Source organism: Delphinapterus leucas, chromosome X (assembly GCF_059928025.1).
Source record: "Delphinapterus leucas isolate spDelLeu-1000000601 "Yukka" chromosome X, BTC_Dleu_Yukka2, whole genome shotgun sequence".
NCBI classification, from domain to species: Eukaryota; Metazoa; Chordata; class Mammalia; order Artiodactyla; family Monodontidae; genus Delphinapterus; species Delphinapterus leucas.
The window spans coordinates 27,945,521-27,963,105 of NC_143150.1; positions in this window are offsets into that span (position 1 = coordinate 27,945,521).

A 17,585-nucleotide genomic window follows, 5' to 3' on the forward strand; every position below is an offset into this window, starting at 1 on the left:
ATTAAAAATATTATTCCCTGTCTTCTTGTTGGTTTTTGTTGATGTTGAAAAGTAAGCTGTCAGTTATATTGTTGTTCTTAATGATATTGTGTCATTTTTTTCTTGAGAGTCTTTAAAGATTTTCTCCTTGCATTTTATTTTCAGCAGTCTTACTATGATGTGCCTTGGTTTGAAGTTTTTTGTATTTATATGTCTTGGGTTTTATAGTGATTCTTTTTTAAATTTTATTTATTTATTTTTCTTTATTTTTTTGGCTGTGTCAGGTCTTCGCTGCAGCAGGAGGGCTTCTCTCTAGTTGTGGTGCATGGGTTTTCTTTCTCTAGTTGTGGTGTGCGGGCTCCAGGGCGTGTGGGCTCCAGGGCGTGTGGGCTCTGTAGTTTGCAACACGTGGGCTCTCTTGTTGAGGAACGCGAGCTCAGTAGCTGTGGCAGGCAGGCTTACTTGCCCCTCGGCATGTGGGATCTAGTTCCCCAACCAGGGATCGAACCCACGTCCCCTGCATTAGAAGGAGGATTCTTTACCACTGGACCACCAGGGAAGTCCCTATAGTGCTTCTTATGTTTGTGGATTGAGGTCCTTTGACAGCTTTGGAAAATTCTAAATCACCAACAATCATTCTTCATATATTTCTTCTTCCTCATTATCTCTACTGTCTCCTTATGAAACACTGATTACACTGGCAAGAATATACAGTGAAAAGGACATACTTCATTCATAATATTAATAGAAATAATACCTTAGTCACCTATTCCAAGTGTGGAGTAACTCTTGATTTTTGTTCCTCTATGAACACTTTCATTCTAATAATTTGTATGTTGATTTCATAGGGGTTCCTATATGTAAATGGTCAAATTATCTATATAAAATGAAAGTTATTGTTTTCTTCCAATCCAGGTATTTATATTTTCCCCATTTTAATGTGACAGGATTACCTGTGTTAACCAGTGATGGAAGTAACAAGCATTTTTGCCTTGTACCTTACCTTAAAGGGAAAGTATATGAATTCTCTCCCATTAAATATATTTGCCTTAGGCTTTTGGTCAAAAACCTAAAACTTACCAAAAATGTTCTCATCTATTCATATTTGCACATGGATTTTAATAATAAACATTTACTGAACTTTCTGAAAAATTTTATCTGTTTATACAGAGAAAATGTGTAGTTTATATACTCTAGTCAAAAGCACAAATCATACTGTTAATTTTTAACATTGTTACACTTACATTACTAGGATGAGACGTTTAGCAAATAAAACAACTAGATATAAGAATAACAAACTAAAATTGTGTGTGTGTGTGTGATTGAGAGAGGATAGAAAGAGATCATGGATACTCCATGTACAACTTCATGCATTTTCTGAGAATTTAAAATATAATGTAGCTTTTGTTTTCCCACTACATTTAATCAACTAACCATGTATTTGGTACTGTTTTCTGGAGTATTCCACAAAGTGCTTGCTATCTTACAGAGAGCTATATGAATGCCATTTTCAGACTTTTTCCACTGGTGATGAAACTGTCAAACGTGCATTTTAGCAGTTGTTAGAAAAAATGAAGTCCCTGTAGCATTCAGAAGGAGTGTGGAGAGCAGGGGGATATATACATCCCAAAGTAGGTAAGTCTCTGTTAGTTGAAAGCTGGCTCATACCTGAAAATATTTGTCTTCTGAAAATAACACCAGTGAAGTATTTCCTTTGCATTAAAAAAGAACATTTCTTTTAGTTATTTCTTCTTCTCATACCTTTCTTTCATTTCTCTCAATCACTGTGCATTTCAAGAGTCCATGATGTCTTATTTTTAAGAAATAAAGGTTGTACAAAATTACCACTATGCCCTCCAGGTATTACAAACCATAAAATTTCAGCAAAGACAACTGTGAGTTGTCCCATAATCCATGGGCTAAAGCCCATGGTAATACAGTGTATCAAATTGTAGCCAGCTCACTTCACACAGGCACATTTCTAGGGCTTCTAATAACTGAACTAAGCAAGAATATCTCTTTAATTATGCAGAAGATGTAAAGACAATGCTACAGAGAAAAAGGTAAAAGTATGAAGAAAAATATCAGATATTTAATAAGACAGCAGTCAGAACAGAAAGATTAATTCAGACTTCCTGATATAGATGAAGCAGAAGAGGGAGGCAGCCACCTACAATAGAACAAATTAAGAATAGTTCCAAGGACTTGTCTGCCTCCAAACTTTGTTTAGACTGATCTGTTACGATACTTAAAATCCATAATGTTAAGGTTATTTATTTTAGTTAAGACTTTGACTTCCCAGAAAGGCTTAAGAAAATGTATTTTTGCTTTTCAGGATGGATCAACCTGTTGGCACAGATTCGTCCTTCAGCTGAGCTGTTACCACTCAAGTAGGGGAGGTACTTGGTAAACTTGGAATTGAGATATAAAAATTCCTTTTATGTACTGCTTTGATCCTTCTGTGCTGTGTGATCACATTCAAGTTTCTCACACTCAGCCCATAAAGGACAGCACCCTTTCTTGTAGTCAAATATTGATAGACCATGCCCCATTCAAAGATTACCTGTCATATGCTCATGCCCTCAGAACTTTGCTAAGTGCTAGCCATTTTATTGCCTTAGTATAAATTTTTAAAAATTTTTTCATTTCAAGTAACTTCAGATTTTCAAAAATAGTACAAAACATCTCATATCCTTCACCCAGGTTCCCCTAATATTAATATCTTATATTATCACGGTGCAATTATCAAAAACAAGAAAGTAACATTTGTATTACATCACTAACTAAATTATAGACCTTATTAGAATTTCATCAATTTTTCCACTAATACCATGTTTTGTTCCACATTATATTTAGTATTCTCTTTTGTCTCTTTTAGTCCATAACCGGTCCTCAGTGTTTCCTTGTCTTTAATGAATTTGAGAATATTGAAAATCACTAGTCTGTTACTTTACAGAATATCCTTAACTTGGGTTTGTCTGGTGTTTTCCCATGATCGGAGTTAGGTTATGGATTTGGGGGAAAAAAACACCAAAACACAGAAATGATGTGTCCTTTTCAGTATGTTGCATCAACAACAACAACAATATCTCAAAACAAGTCCTTTAATTAAACAGTGTAAAGAGATAAAACATTTAAATGTGAATCAGCACACAAATAGACACTTTTCCTTATGTTGTTCTTTTTATATTGGGTTGAAAAATTAACATTTGGATTTCTAATAATTCTAATTCTGCCCCTGCTTTCTGCTTTTAATAGCCCATGTGATTGATTACATATTGCTCTCCCAGATAATCCAGAATAATCTCCCTATTTCAAGGTCAATTGATTAGTAACTTGAATTACATTTCCACATTCCTTTTGTCATGAAATGTAACATTTTTACAGGAGTGACACCAGGGGACACAGATCATGGAAACCATAATTCTGCCTACAATGGAAGACTCAATATCTTACAGTGTCAATTCTTCTCAAATTGATGTGAGATCCAATATAACCCTCCATAAAATTCTCACAGTTTTTTTTTAGAAATTGACAAGTTGATTCTAAACTTTACATGGAAATACAAAAGAACTAGAATAGAATAGCCATTATAATTTTGAAATAGAAGAAAAAAGCTGGAAAGCTTATACTACCTGATTAAGGCATACTATAAAGCTACAGTAAAGAAAAAAATGTGGCATTTGCATAAAAACAGACATATAGATCGATAGAACAGAATTGAGAATTCAAAAATAGATACATACATATGTGGTCAACTGCTTTTTTAAAATGGTGCTGAGGTAATTCAATGGGGAAAGAAAGGCTTTCCAACAAATTGTGCTTAAACAAATGGATATCCATATGCAAACAATAAAAATAAAATAATCTTCACTTTACTTCACACTATACAAAAAATTGATTTCAAATGGAACATAGACCTAAAGGTAAAGCTAAAATTATAAAACTTCTAACAGAAAATATAAGAGAAAATTTCTTGTGGCTTTGGGCTAAGTGAAGATTGTAAAACAAAGAATATACAAATTGGAACAGATCAAAAGTAAAAACTTCTGATCTCTGTAAGACTTTCAAGAATAAAGAGGCAAAGAGATTAAGAAAAAACTTCTGTAGAAATTTTCATCTGATCAAGGTTTTGTATACAGAATATATACCAAAAAACTCCTAGGTGTTTTGAGATGTCTCTACATATGGAAATCTGAAAATGTACATAGAGATCATCTCTGCTTAGACTAAGCACAAAAATAAGTGATCTAAATTACAGATGGTCCAAATAAGACATGGGAAAACACCAGTTATTCAGGAGAAGAGGGGATGTGACTGCAAAATAATAGCAATCTCTTACATGTATGCTGTACTTATAATGTACCAAGTAGTTTTCTTAATTTTATCTTGTTTCATAATCTTAATGACCCTGTAGTGAGGAAATTAAAGCTAAAAGGAGTGACTTCCATAGGTTTAAACAACTAACAAATGGCAAACATAGATTTCATCTCTTCAGCTGTTCAAATTAAATAGAATTTGGACTGTGGGAGTTGTTCCATAAATGTGTTAAGTGCTTGGAACTTAAACCCACGGCTTCTAACTCCTAACCCTCTATACTGCCATGTCGCCACTTTGTCCTGCTGCTTCTATATACTTGTATAAGAGCAAATGCAAAGTTTAAGTTGAGGCCAGAGTCATACTCATTAAATAAAAAGAAGAGTGAGAAAATAAACTTTAAATTTTTCACCAAATTGTGAAATATCAGCAAAATACATGTGTTGTAAATAGGTATGGAAATTTTGTTATGGTTCTTCCATTCATGAAGATATAAAGAGAAACTATAGTGTTCACATACATGCTTATACAGATTTGTATAAGAATATATACCAAAATGGCTTTGGGTCATTAACAACAAGGAGCATAACCAAGTCCTACTTATGTTCTATCAGGCAATAACTGGTAGTGGATACATTATGGTTATAATAAAAAATGATGACTCTCCTGTCTTTTGTCCTAATTTTTAGAAATGGATTGAGTCTCCCAAACTATACATAGGTATAACATGCTCTATTTAACAAGTTACTTGAATTGAAGGAAAAACAGTTCTGTATTGGTCAACATCATGGTCTATCCAGACTATGAAGAATTCTTTTTAACAAAAATACCACAGGATATTTTGGGAGATGTGTGACACTTGCCCTCTATGACATGGCCAAAAAAGTTGGTAATTAATAAGTGTAAGAAAAAAAATATTAGAAATGGTCCAACATCTCTAAAAATCAAATAAATACAATTCTTAAGAATTGGATATAGTGTTTTGCCTATTACATTGGCAATTTTAAAAATTAATAATGCCAAGTGTTATTGGATTGCTTATCTCTTATTTGTGTGGCCTTGGGCTATGTGAAAATTGTAAAATAAAGACTATACAAATTGGAATACATCAAAATTAAAAACTTCTGATCTCTGAAAGACTTTCAAGAATAAAGAGGCAAACAGATTGAGAAAAAAATATTTGCAAAAAATTTTATCTGATCAAGGTTTTGTATACAGAATATATACCAAAAACTCTTACAACTCAATAATAAGACAAAAACACTGATTTCAAAAAGTCTCTATGTGAGGAGACTTCCCTGGATTAATTAATTAAGACTATTGTCTTACCCCTTACTTGCTACTCTGAGGAATGAGGTACCTGGCTGAAAAGTAAGAGCTACTGGTATATATTTCTTCATTGTGTGGTTCTAATATATTAAAAAATAATAATCACTGGGGGTTTGCTCTATTTTTTCTTCCCACTTTTCTCTAGACCTGAGGTAGTAATACAGTTTTCTCTTGGTATCCATGGGGGTTGGTTCCAGGATCTCCTCATATACCAAAATCCAGGGATGCTCAAGAATATGCAAGACACAGTCAAAAATCACCCACCATATCAAGTACCAGAAAAAGCACAACATGAATGAGAAAAAACAATCAACTAATACTAAGATGCTAACACTAAGATGAATCCGATATTGAAATTCTGTCACAAGTATTTTAAAGTAGACACCATAAAATGCTTAACAGGCAATTACAAATTCTCTCAAAATAAAAAAATCTCAGTAAATAAATAGATGTTATTAAAAAGAGCCAAATAAAATTATAGAACTGAAAAACGTAACAGCCTTATTTGTAATCACCAAAGACTGGACGCAACTAAAATGCCCTTTGAGAGGTGAATGGATAAGCAAACTGTATATATCCTTACAATGGAATCTTATTCAGCAGTACAAAAAATGACCCATTAAGTTATGAAATGACATGGATAAACCTTAAATACATATTGTTAAGGGAAAGAAGGCAATCTGTAAAGACTACATACAGTACAATCACATCATATTTTGGAAAAGGCAAAAGTATATACAACTCAAAAAGATCAATGGCGGCCAGGAGTTCAGGTAAAGGGGAGGGTTGACTAGATGAACCACAAGGGATTTCTTAGGGTAGTGAAACTATTCTGACTAATACCCTAATGGTAGATATAAGACATTGAGCATATGTCAAAGCTCATTGAACTCCACAGCACAGAAAGTGAACCACTGTGATTGTCCAAGCAGCACGTTTTATTTTTACTGGCTCCCAGTAGTTGAGGGTGTGCCAAGACCTGTCAGTGTCCCAAAGGGGAGGATCTCAGTCAGCACCTATATTCAGGCTGATTGAACACCAGATCCTCAGGGAGCGGTTTTTAAAGTCTGCAAATATATACAGTACTGTGGGACTGCAAGCTTAAGTCCCATTGGTCATGAGAGACAGGCGATCTAGAGGTGTCCCCTGGGCAGCAGTCACAAAAATTGGGGGACCAGATGAGTGTACAAGCTCCTTTCTGAGAGATACCAGCAAGCTGAAGTGAGACAAGGGGAGAGTGCAAAGATGACGTCCACTGGCCTCCGTCCCTTGAGAGAACATCAGTAGGCCCTTAGATGTGTGACAAACAAGATGCCTGGCCCTCAGGCCAAAGCTCCAGGACAAGCAAATAGGCCTTTTTCACAGAAGGACTTGGGGTGGGTTTCAGTCTCTGTCTGTGCAGTGCCCTGAGGGTAGTAGCCATCCAAGAACTGACTCTGATTGTTACAGTCCTGTGGGACCGCAAGCCCCGCAGGCCTCCACAGCCAAGTGATTAAGGGCATCCTCTTAGCAGCAGCCACAAAAACTGGTGCACCAGATACATGAAAAAGTTCCCCTCTGTGAAATACTGGTGCTCTGGAACCTGGCAGAGGAAGAGCACGAAGATAGCACCCTCCCTTCTAGGTCTCTGTAAACACGATTACAGTCAATCCCTAAATGTGTGTTTAATTAGAAGCCTGCCTCTCAGGCCTCAGCTATAATCTAATAGGCCTCTTTCAACAGAAAGCCTGGGCTCATTGGACTGTCACCTCTTGCTGTGCCCTGGGGTAGCAGCCCTTTAAGAACTCTTTCTCTGCTGGTTACAGTCCTTTGGGGCCAGTGAGCATAAGCCTTGTTGGCCACCAGAGCTAGGCAGTCTAGAGAAGCCTCCTGGGTGGCAACCACAAAAATTGGGGCATGAGAAGAGGGTACAAGCTCCTTTCTGGGAGATATGGGTAAGCTGGAATGAGGCAGAGAGAGCAAAGATGGCATCTGCCAACCTCCCTTCCCAGAGAATAACCTAGCAGACACCCGGATGTGCATTAATTAGATGCCTTCCCCTCAGGCTGACACTTTAAGATAATCAAATAAGCCTTTTTCACAAAAAGTCTGGCTGCCTCTTCACTGGTCCCTGGGACCAGTGAGTCTGAGCAGGAAAGCCCTTTAAGAGCACTTTCTCAGTTTGCTATTCCCTGTGGGTCTTGTGGATGCAAGGCCCACTGGTTTTCAAAGCTAAGTGCTTTGGGAACTCATCTCTCAGGTGCAGGGCCTAAAAGTTGGGGTTCCCAATGTGAGGTTCAAACTCTTTGTTTCTCAGGGAGAAGATCCAGGTTTTGAGTTTCTTCCTGGCTGTGGGTCACCATGCCAGGGGTAAGGTTTATGGTGAGACTGTACCCCAGCCCCTCCTACCTGCTTTGATGTGTCTCTTTTTTTCTCATTTGCCCAATGTGTACCTGTTAGTTTTTAGGACTCTTGTCAGGAAAATTTTTCCATATATAGCTGTTGATGTGGTGAGTCTGTGAGTGGAGGTAAGTTCAGGATCTTCCTAGGTCAATATCTTGAACCAGAACACTTATCCATTGCTATTTTTTTTTTTTAACTTTCTGGCAATCTTCTCCCAGTGAATAGTGAGCAGCTTCGAGGAAAGAATGAGAAATATTTACAAAGTATCTGTGGAAAAGTGCTGAAAATCTTCCATGCTTGGCTTCTTCAATATGACTTTAAGAAGACATGGTCTTTTAGGCACAAGCACATGTGCATCAAAAGAAACAAAAAAAGATGGAATTGAAAAGCAGAGAAAAAAACATAGATAACAGAAAACAATACAAAGAGATACAAATTGTAGTCTCGATGGCTAAAAAAAACCCCTAAATATGCAATATAGAGGCAAATCTAATACTGTCTCTTTTACCCTGCATTCTGCAAAATTATGAACGAGGATAAAAAATGAAGTATAAATGAGTAAATGAGCATAGACAATGGAGATCAAAACTATAAAGTTCAGGTCTTCCAAAGAGGGAACAAGAACATTTGAAAGGAAGAACCAAATACTGGGAATAAAATGTTCTGGACGTAAAAAAAAAAACATGCTTAAGAATAGAAAGAAAAATATTAACTTGTTTTGGATAAATTAAAGAAAATAGACCTGTACATAGACGACAAACTATTAAAATGTGAATTTGAATATGGACAAAACATCTTCATGGATTCAAGGAAACAAAATCAAGTTTTTGTTTTGTCAAAACTCTTCCAGATTTGCCAACCTGATTTTTATTCCTTTCTCGAGACAGTGGTATAAGAAGAGAGTTCCAAACCATTACCCCTGACCCTACTATGTTGCCTAGAAACAGACACAAATTAGATAAAATATGCAAAACCCTGCTGTGGAAATTGGGCAAAGATGCCCTTCAAATGACACAAACTACAAGAATTTTTTCTTTGAAATAGGCAAAGTAGGCCTGACTGAATGAAGATATGAACTTTCATCTATTCAAATCCTTTCTGTGGAAAAACAGTGTGGAATCACAAGAACTGTTGATCCCAGAAAAACACCACAAATACCCCTAATATTAAGACATGAGGATTGGTATTTTAGAAGTTGGAAAATGCACTCCTGGAACCTTCTTAGCCTTGCAGAAACTTATCAGAAGCAGCTACTCCCAAGTACTTTAAAGGCAAGTATGGTCAAAACAAATAGAAATCTTTGGTATCTCCCTAGCATAGTTGTTTCTTGATATGGTGGACATATTCCCTAAGAGGTAGAACTATTTCTATTTGTTTTCTGTTTTGTTTGTCTGTTTTATATTGTTCAACTCCCCCCACCAATTTTTTTTTTTTTTTTTTGCGGTACGCGGACCTCTCACTGTTGTGGCCCTCTCCCGTTGCAGAACACAGGCTCCGGACGCGCAGGCTCAGCGGCCATGGCTCACGGGCCCAGCCGCTCCGCGGCATGTGGGATCTTCCCAGACCAGGGCACGAACCTGTGTCCCCTGCATCGGCAGGCGGACTCTCAACCACTGCGCCACCAGGGAAGACCTCCCCCCGCCCCAATTTTTAATTATGAAAAATTTCAAACATTCAGAAAATTTTTAAAGATTTTACAGACAACAACCGTATATCCGCCTGGATTCTACAATTACCATTTTACTCCAACTTCTTTCAATTTTCATTATTAAGGTACACTTTTTTTTTTAACATCTTTATTGGAGTATAACTGCTTTACAGTGGTGTGGTAGTTTCTGCTTTATAACCAAGTGAATCAGTTATACATATACATATGTTCCCATATCTCTTCCCTCTTGTGTCTCCCTCCGTCCCACCCTCCCTATCCCACCCCTCTAGGTGGTCACAGAGCACCGAGCTGATCTCCCTGTGCTATGCGGCTGCTTCCCACTAGCTATCTATTTTATGTTTGGTAGTGTATATATGTCCATGCCACTCTCTCGCTTTGTCACATCTTACCCTTCCTCCTCCCCATATCAAGTACATTCTCTAGTAGGTCTGTGTCTTTATTCCCGTCTTCCCCTAGGTTCTTCATGACCTTTTTTTTCCCCTTAGATTCCATATATATGTGTTAGCATACGGTATTTGTTTTTCTCTTTCTGACTTACTTCACTCTGTATGACAGACTCTTAAATATAGTAAAGTTCACCCATTTTGGTGTATAGTTGTACCAGCTTTGTCAAGCACCTGCAATTGTATAACTACCACAACAATCAAGATATAGAATATTTCTTTTACCTCTCAAATTCCCCCATACTCCTTTGTATTCAATCCCTCCCCCACCCTCAGATTCTGGCAACAATTGATCTATTGTCTATCCCTAGGGTTACCAGATTTAGCAAAGAAAAATACACACTTGGGGAATACTTATACTATTATGTCATTGTTTTTCTGAAATTCAAATATAACTGATATCCTGTATTTTATCCAGCAGCATATCTGTATGTATAGTTTTGGTGCCCTACTTAAAATTATGTTACCAATCCCATGTCATACATTTTATCCTGTGTTTTCTTTTAAAACTTTCATGTTGTTTTTCATTTTACAATTAGGGCTATGATCCATTTTGAGTTAAACTTTGGTTTTTGTACAAGGTACGAGGCATATGTTGAGTTTCCTTTATTCTCTTTTGAATTTTCAATTGTTTCAGCAGATTTTCTTGAAAATATACTTTCTCCATTTAATTACCTTTGCACCTTCATCAGAAATCAAATGGCCATACCTGTGTGAGTCTACTTCTGATTTCTCTATTTTGTTTCATTGATTTGTGTGTCTCTTGGTATGTGCCAATACCACATTGATTACTTTAGCTTTATGGAAAATCTTGCAATCAGGTATTGTTCAGAACTGTTTTGGCTATTCTAGGAACTTTGCCTTTCCATATGAACTATAGAATTAGTTTTCAATTTCTAAACAAAGATCTTGCTGGGATTTTGAATGGCATTCATTTGACTCTATGAATCAATTTGGGAATTGTTAACATCTCCACCACAGTGAGTCTTCAAAACCCATGAACAAGGCATGTCTCTCCATTTATTTAGGTCTTTAAAACCATTTCTAAATATATCAGGGTTTTCTCTGGCATTGGGGGCAGTAGCACCAGGAATAAAAATGGACAATGAATTATAATGTCTCTGAAGTGGAAGTCAGGCTAAGGAGAAAACTAGATGCAGAAAGTAGATTTCTGAAATAAAATCTATGAAAAAGTAAAATTACTGTACCAGGGCTGCTCACTGCAATAGCATCTTACCATTATCCTCAGGTTACTGAATCACCAGACTGATAACAGAAACTTATTTTAATCAACTTTCAAATTAAAGATGTGAGCAAAGGATTCTGTGAGTATCCTAGAGACTAAAGAGACAATGTAAAGAGAATCCACCCACACTTTTGGACAAATATCAGGCCACATTCAAGTCTGCAACAGAAAGAACTAACAAGTGAGCCAAAGGATTTTTCAGAATAATATAAAGAAATAAAAGTAGCACTAAAGAGATAAAGAAGAACATAGTTTGTTAAACTAATTGCTAAAATAAGAGGAAATTTTAGCCAGCATCTGCGTTGTGCTCACAGAAACAAATTCTATGGAGGAGATGAAAGCTATGCTGATGAAATAAAACATAACAATAATAGATATAGGTAGTATAATGAAAAAAGTGTAGAGGGAAATGAACAGTATAACATATTTCAGAAAAGCATTACAAGCAAGGATAATTATTACAACATAAATCATTTATATGCAGAGTGCCTAAAACAGCTTTCTGGAATCGCACAGAACAAGGCAGAAAATAAAGACAATAAATGATAAGAGAGACAATAGCATACAAGACAGATTATTAAGAACAAATTCACAGACAACTATGTTCTAAAAGAAGAGACTTGAAATATATAAAAGAAGTAAATAATTAAAATTTAAAATGAAGAAAGATCTGAAATTGCAGATAGAAAGGGGTAACATAACAAATAAATAGGAGCACTGAAGGGAGAAGAGAGGAAATGCAGAAGGCTAATGCTATTTCGTAGATGTTTGTTAAGAGTGTGTTAATATGTGGATCAACTCTAGAAGAATTAGAGTTACGGATTCTGTTTCTGAACAAATAATAGGTAAGTCAAACTTAAAGATAAATTTGATCATCCAACATAGAAAAAGGAATAGAATAAAACAATGAAAGAGAAAACACAAAATAAGATGGCAGGAATAAAGCCAACTATATCAGTAATCACATAAATTTTAATTGGTTAAAATTATCTATTGCAAGACAGAGATCCTCAAAATGGATTTTTTTAAAGTTCAAGCATGACTGTTCATAAGAGTGGCACCTTAATAAGATGGCAAAAAAGGTAGAAAATAAATGGATAAAAATTTTTACATCAAGTAAATGTTAAAATAAAAGCAGGTATAGACAAAATATGTTTCATTGCAGAAAGCATTAAGTGGGACAAATATATTGTATATAGGTAAAGAAAAATCAACTAAAATATATAAAAGCCATGAACATTAATTTACATATCCAACATCTTTTTGTTAAAGTAAAGCAAATATTGACTGAGTCTCAATGGAGAATTTGTAAAATGTGCAATAATAGGAGATTTGAACAGATCTTTCTCAGAAACCAGTAAGTCAAATAAGAAGGTTTATAGAGGATTTCAATAATCAAATTAACCAGCACACTGGAAAAAAAAGCATAACCTTTATTTGAAGGTAGGATAAAAACATATTTGGAATATTTGAAAAAACTGACAAAGAATGTCTTAATTAATTAAAATAATCACATTGTACCAACCATGTCCACACACTACAATTCAACATATTCAGAAATCTGTTTTTAAAAGGTGGTCCCTAAATTCCATACAACTTAGAAATTAAGAAAAAAGACAGTTCTAAAATATCCTTGGTTAAAGAGAATTTGAAGAATAAATGTTAAAAGATATATTTAGAAATAAATGAAAATAAAAACACTACCTGTGAGATGTAGCCAACGTAATATTAAGAAGGTAATGTACTTGAATATGGGAGATTAAAAATAAATGAATTAAGTATTGAAATATAAAACTAGAAAGAGAACTGCAAGATAAACACAAATCAAGGTAAATGAATTAATAAATGTAAAAGCTGAAAATGAAAAAATAAAAAAGCAGTAGAAATTGTCCATAAAACAAAGTTATTTCAGAAAACTAATTAAAAATACAAATGTTGGGGCTTCCCTGGTGGTGCAGTGGTTAAGAATCCTCCTGCCAATGCAGGGGACATGGGTTCGAGCCCTGGTCCAGGAAGATCCCACATGCCGTGGAGCAACTAAGCTCGTGCGCCACAACTGAGCCTGCACTCTAGAGCCTGTGAGCTACAACTACTGAGCCTGCACTCTAGAGCCTGTGAGCCACAACTACTGAGCCCACATGCCGCAACTACCGAAGCCCATGTGCCTAGAGCCTGTGCTCCGCAACAACAGAAGCCACTGCAGTGAGAAGCCCATGCACTGCAATGAAGAGTAGCCCCCACTTGCCACAACTAGAGAAAGCCCGTGCACAGCAATGAAGACCCAATGCAGCCAAAATTAATTAATTAATTTTTAAAAATAATAAATAAAAAAATAAAAATACAAATGTTGACAAGTATAATCAAAAGAAGAGAGAAGGTAAAATATAAAAACATCAGACGACTATCACATCAGGAGACTAATACGTACATATTTATGCCAATATATTTGCACCCATAAAGTGGATAATAATTTAGAAACATAAAAGTATACCAAAATTTTCAAATAAGAAGTGGAAAGCCTGACTAGACCAATAAGCTATAAAATAAATAAATCTCTGAAAGTATATCTTTTACTATCATTTCTTGTCCTCTATGGGGTATTCAAACAAAAACGTTAAGGACCATATAACTTTCATCTTAGGCACAGTGCTTAAAAACTTAGAAAAAAGAGAAGACTATAAACTCCTTTTAGCTCGTTAACATAATCCTGATGCCAAAATTAGACAAGAAGAACATTAAATACAATTATTAATCAAAGTCAGGTATAAGCATAAAAGCAAAAATCCTAAACAAAATATTAGCAAATTGAATTCAGGAAGGATTTGAAATAATAAAGTAGAAATAAGTCAGATGTGGGGACTTCCCTGGTGGCACAGTGGATAAGACTCCACGCTCCCAATGCAGGGGGCCTGGTTTCGATCCCTGGTCAGGGAACTAGATCCCACATGCATGCTTCAACTAAGAGTTCGCATGCTACAACTAAGGAGCCCTGGAGCTGCAACTAAGGAGCCCACCTGCTGCAACTAAGACCTAGTGCAACCAAATAAATAAATAAAGTTAAGAAAAAAGAAATAAGTCAGATGTATTTTAGGATGGCACATAGATTTGATAATCTATCTCTGTTTTTCCTTTAAATTAAAGAAGTTCACTTCTTTAATTTAAAGGAAAAATATTAACATCTCACTGACAAAAAAAAAGGACTTGATGAAATTCAATGCACCATCATTATAAAAATGTCTAGCAAAATAAAGTGAAAGCTTCCTTAACTTAACTAAAGGTAACTCCAAAAGAAAAAACACATGAAAAAGATGATATTTCTGGTAAAACTTTCAAAGAATTTTTAATAAAGCCTTGAGTAAATTAAAGATAGTATAACTTCTACTATTAAGCATTTTAATGATGGTCCTAGCCAACACAATAAGCAAACAGAAATAAATAGGAAGTGTAATAATTAGAAAAGAATAGGTAAAACCCCACAATTTGAAAATGTTATTTATCTTGTTAGTTTTCTGGGAAGACATGTTATTACAAATAAAAGTTGCCAAATAACAGAAATAAAAATCTCACTGGAAAGGCTCAATAATAGGGTGGGAATAACAGATGATAAAATCAGTGAACTTGAGGACAGATGAATAGAATTCACCCAATCTAAATAATAGAGAAAAAATGCAGAAGAAAACATGAATAGAGCCTCAGTGATCTGTGAAAAAAATGTGTATCATCAGAGTGCCAGAAGGAGAGGAGAAAGAAAGCAGGACTAAAAAAATATTCAAATAAATAACGGCTTAAAACTTCCCAAATTTGATGGAAAACAAGAACGTACAGGTTCATAAAGCAGAGTAAATATCAAATACCAATAGAATACATCCAAAGAGATCCCTGCCAAGAAACATCACAATTAAAATTATGAAAACTAAATCAAAGAAAAACATTTTGAAAGCAACCAGAGAGAAACAACACATGAACTATAGGAAAACACCAATTCAAATGACAGCACATTTCTCATTTGAGACCACGGAGGCCAGAAGGAAACTACAAAAATTATTTCAAGTGCTGAAAGGAAAGAACAGTCCACCACCTTTGGAAACTGAGGGAATATAAAAGCATTCCGACATTAGAGAAAAAAAGAGTGTCACTAGTAGATCTATCCTTTTTTATTACCAGCTTTATTGAGATATAATTGACAAAATTGTATACATTTAAAGTATACAATGTGATGATTTGACATTCTTTGTGAAATGATTACTACAATCAGGTTAATTAACACATCCATCACCTCACATAGTTACCTTTTTTTGCATGTTAGATGAAAATGTTTAATGTCTACTCTCTTAGGAAATTTTAAGTATACAACACAGTATTACCAACTATAGTCACCATGCTGTACATTAGATCCTCAGAGATCTTTCACTTCATAAAAGAAGGCTTGTAACCTTTGACCAGCATCTCCTCATCTTCTCCACCTTCCAGCCCCTAGTAGCCACAATTATGCTTTCTGTTTAGTAGATCTATTGTTAGAGAGATGGCTAAACGAAGTTCTTTAAACAGAAAAGTAATGATAAGAGAAAGAAACTTGGGGCATCAGGTAAAAAGAAGAGACAACAGAAAGAGAAGAAATATGGGTACACACATCAGTAGGACTCCTATGCAACAGGGGAGATAAAAACAAGGACATACAACCAAATTTAACACTCTGATACTTACACATAGAGAGAATAGTAAACAGTAAACACAACTTAACTCCCAGCCAGATAAATATCAAACCATAAAACATAGTCTGTACCCCTGAGGCTGCTAGGAAAGTAAAAGGGGTAGACACCTTCCTGTGGCCCAGTATTACTCTGCGAAATTTGGAGAAGGTGCAGAACTGAGGCTTCTCTTACAGGAGGGAGGGAGGAGTGGAGTATGGCTCTAACATCTCTGGACTTTTAATGTGCTCCCCAAGGGCCTGATTTCTAGTCCCCTGCCTCAAGAGTGCTGAAAGAATCAGCATAGTCCAGATACTTGTGGCAGCTAGAAACAGAGAAAAATGGGCAGGAGGGCCCATGCAGCCAGCAAGGCTCTGTGAGATTGGGAAAAAGTACATAACTGGAGCTGCTTGTCTAAGAATCTAGTAAGAATTAGTAAGTAAGACCTAGACTACATACTGGCAGATAAAACTTTAACATATTTTGGGGGAGGACACAATTCAACCCCCAACAGTCTACCTTCTGCCCCCTACCCACAATTCTTGCTTTTCCCACGTGCAAAATACATACATTCACTTCATCACAACACCCCTAAATGCCTTAACTCATTCTAGGATTAACTCTAAGGCCAAAATCTCATCTAAATATCAACTCAATAGGTCTTATTCTTTTTTTAAAAAATTGTTTTATTAAGCCATAGTTGAGGGACTTCCATGGTGGTCCAGTGGTTATGAATCCACCTTCCAATGCAGGGGACATGGGTTCAATCCCTGGTTGGGGAACTAAGATCCCACATGCCATGGGGCAACTAAGACCACATGCTGCAAATACTCAGCCCGTGTGTGCTAGAGCCCATGCACCACAACTAGAGAGCCCACGTGCCACGGATAGAGACAAGCCCGCATGCCACAACGAAGAGCCTGCATGCGGCAATGAAAGATTCCACATGCTGCAATGAAGATCCCGCCAGCATGCTGCGACTAAGACCCAATGCAGCCAAATAAAAAAATAAAATATAAAGTATAGTTGATTTATAATGTTGTATTAATTTCTGTTATAAAGTCATTCAGTTTTATATATATGTGTGTGTGTGTGTGTATATATATATATATATATATATATATATATACACACACATTATTTTCCATATTCTTTTCCATTATGGTTTATCATTGGATATTGTATATAGGTCCCTGTGCTATACAGTAGGACCTTGTTGTTTATCCATTCTATATGTAACAGTTTGCGTCTGCTAATCCCAAACTCCGAATCCATCCTTCCCCTACCCCCTACCCCTTGGCAGCCACAAGTCTGTTCTCTATGTCTGTGAGTCTGTTTCTGTTTTGTAGATAAGTTCATTTGTGTCATATTTTGTATTCCACATATAAGCGATATCATATGCTGTTTGTCTTTCTCTTTATGACTTATTTCACTTAGTATGATAATCTCTAGGTCCATCCATGTTGCTGCAAATGGCATTATTTCATTATTTTTTGTGGCTGTCAACTCAATAGGTCTTATATCTTGTCTTC